Source organism: Ctenocephalides felis, unplaced genomic scaffold (genome assembly GCF_003426905.1).
Source record: "Ctenocephalides felis isolate EL2017-DRISC unplaced genomic scaffold, ASM342690v1 CF-g0.4_SCAFFOLD_00845, whole genome shotgun sequence".
Classification (NCBI taxonomy): Eukaryota; Metazoa; Arthropoda; class Insecta; order Siphonaptera; family Pulicidae; genus Ctenocephalides; species Ctenocephalides felis.
In genome coordinates, this window is record NW_020536999.1 from 45,480,624 (window position 1) to 45,484,231 (window position 3,608).

Genomic DNA, 3,608 nt, shown 5'->3' on the forward strand with positions numbered 1-3,608 from the left:
TTGAAATATTTTTGATTCTCTAGAAATTGTTTAGAATATACCTTACTTAGCAAAACAACGTTTGCCGGGTCAGCTAGTATATATATATATATATATATATATATATATATGTGTGTGTGTGTGTGTGTGTGTGACCTATAAAATGAATTCACTGATGTTATACTAAAATTAAACCTACGGTGATTTTTCATTAGAATAGAATAACTAATTGTAAGTATGAAACAAAGTATTAGTGCAACATGGTGCAATATCACTTGAATTGGATCAATTGACCTATGAGATGACTTGTTTTAATCATTTTCAATGTATTTTTTTTAATCACAATATTTATTACAACTGTTAAATAATATAACATCTAGCAATAATGATAAATAATAACATAATTTAAATAAATAAGAGTACAATCTATGATATTTTAAAATATCTATCACGTCAATCCAACTCTAAATCTGAATAAACTCTCTCCAAAGCAATGGTTACATAATGGATTACCAGTGTTACAAAATTACCTTACATTATTATTATTATAAAAAACTGCAAGAAGAATTGAATGTTTCTAACGTACCATTTTAAAAATCGAATTCATTTAAATATTTAAAATCAAAAACATGAAAAATACTCAGCATATTATTTGAATTTGTGGCGAAGGATCGTTGACTCCTTCCGCATATTAATACTGAATTATAATAGTTTATGAGGATAATATAATAGGGGAACTGTAGGATTCAATTCCGTTAATGGAAACCCAATGCTAAACTTGGAACGAAAGCCAGACGACAAATATAACATAATAATATCGATCCACTTAAAGGGAGTGAGACAGATTATTCACACAAAACCCCGAATATATTAGTCAGGAAGCCAGGGTACATACCAAAAATAAAACTTTCCCTATGGGGAGAAGTGAATTATCTATTGAATTTATTCGAAACCGGTTAATAATAAATTTAATAAAATTAACAGGTGTTTTATTAATGCTAACAATAGTAGTATTTCTAATAATAAGCTATTTATTTTATATATTAAGATTGAACTAATGCATAGGTGACGATAAGTGATAAACTCTTTCCTAATCAAACAAGATATTAAACTAGCTTTTACTAAAATATTTTTTAATAAAGATTTATTAATTCCTTGTACAATTACAACTGCCATGATTTTCATAATGATGAAATCAGCAAATTTAAAATTATACAACATAAAAGACTATTCAATGAGAATAAAAATATTATACTTCTTGAATGGAACCATCACAAATTTTAAAAAGTCTGTCAGCTCCTATGTCAATATATTTGTATAACCTAGCTCGTACGTGAACGAGAATGGTTTGACAAAAGTTTTGAATGAAGGAAAATTTATGGAGGATATTGTTTCCACGTGTTTGAGAAAATCAATTGAATTCGATGCTTAATTAATGGATTCCTGTGTGAAAGCTCAACACGACGTGCAAACTACTCAGAAAGCACTGCAGGAAACCATATGAGTGAATTGATCGATTCGAATGCGAGTTTATTTCGCTCCTTGTAATTAATAATTGGAAGTGGAGTATTTATTTGGAAAAGATTTATTGTGATGAACGAAATTTAGCAGCAACTAAACTGAATAACATGTTACTGACACCATGGAATATACAGTCAAACTAAATTAATAAGCGCCAATATATTGCCCTGTACTATGGAAAATGGGAAAAATATAATAGAAGGTTGCTATCAGCTTCGATAATAATGAAGAATTCAAAGATATTGCAACGGGCAAAACATTTCCTTATCTATGGGGCAATACAATTTCCTCAGAACTTACAATTGCAATAAAATATTGGATAAGCACATTATAATACTAAAGACCTTATGCCAACAATTTCTGATTGTAATGAAAATGAAACTTAACATATATTGTGGATCATTCTACTACTAATCTGCTTATAATCAAAATATATTCACCTACTAAATTTTTAAGCCAAAATCATAAAAGTTGCTACGATAGACATATTAAAAAATGGCATAATATATTGAAAACCTTCAAATCCTTAACAAAATTAAATTTTACATTACTACTACTTCCATGCATCAAGAGGACGACAGCATTAGATAATTAAATTCTCCTCTATTTAAATATTTTATCATACAAATTTCCATTAGCATACAAACGACAAAGTAAATTGATCCCAGGGATTTAAAGCAATTGTTTCCCTGATATCTGTTTCTATAGGTTTACGCAAACACCATGTTTCATCTGGCTCCAGGCATATCATTACTGATATATTGACATAAATGATTCTGATTCTCCTTGAGGATTATTTATTTAGATTATGGCGCAGTAGAACCGAAAAGTTATTAATAGAAGCGTGTGTATTGTAACTGTGTGCTTAATTTGATAAACACATATGGAATATGTGTTATAATTGGATTAGTAGTTTTGAAAAAGTATTGCATTTCAAAATTTAGAATATGTTTATTTGCCATATAATATTGTTTATTTTTTTAAATTTTGCTCATATGTAACCGTACATTTTTCTAGACATGTAAGCTTTTATGGCATATATTATGTTTTAATATTTAAACGTGGCAAATATTATATTATGTTCTAATAAATTAATAGTGGTTTCATTGAATTTTAATATACTTTGCTATCATAGTTGCTGATCTTTGAAAATTAGTTTTAAATTAGTTGGAGTATGATTCTAGGATCATAAGCAATAGACTTTCATACGAAATCAGAAGCAATAGATTTCATTTGACCATACGAAACTTATAATTTATCATCGAGCGCATGATATTGATATCTCAATTTAATACACCTGTAAACACATCTGTTAATGTTTTATGTTGAGACAATCCCATGGAAAAATTGTACAAAAATTGTTTTCAATTACTCATTTGATAAAAAGAGAAATTACGCACTGAAAATTCATTTTCATTTGCACTTGCTTTAAAATACAATAAAATTAATACGGTATAATCATTACACAACAAACGCCGATGCACACATAGAATAGTTAGAAGCTGATAACACACAATATTGATAAGCAAAATAGCTTTAGACTCTTTAATTGGTATTTATCATTCACATGCTCTCATAAAAATTGTATTTAAACGTAAATCTCTGTGATAAGCGCTGTAGCAAACCAGAACAAAATTTATACAAAATGGAAATAAATCCTATATATATCGGTAGAAAAATGTCAGTGTACTGCGGTGGAGTGCCAATGACAGCTCGATTTATATTTTCAGATAGAAAAGAATATTTCATTGTCAAACAAAATCACTACATATAATGTAGTCAGTCAAAATCTGTTTTTACATAAAATTTAACCATTTTTAACATAACAACGCAATATGGTATAATGAAACACGCTTTGTTAATTGAAACTAATCAAATGTATAATGGCATAATGCTTGTTATGTAAACCATTTTGAAATATCGTATGTAAACAAATACATGTTTTTTGCACATTAATAGTAATAAAATGTAATATAGACTAATGCAAAACAATATTACAGATTAAGGAAAAAAACAAATAAAATAAACACATTTTACATATTTTTGATAATTAGCGATTGGGCATTGCCTAACTAAACTGAATATTTTATAGAATCAGGCAGTAACAC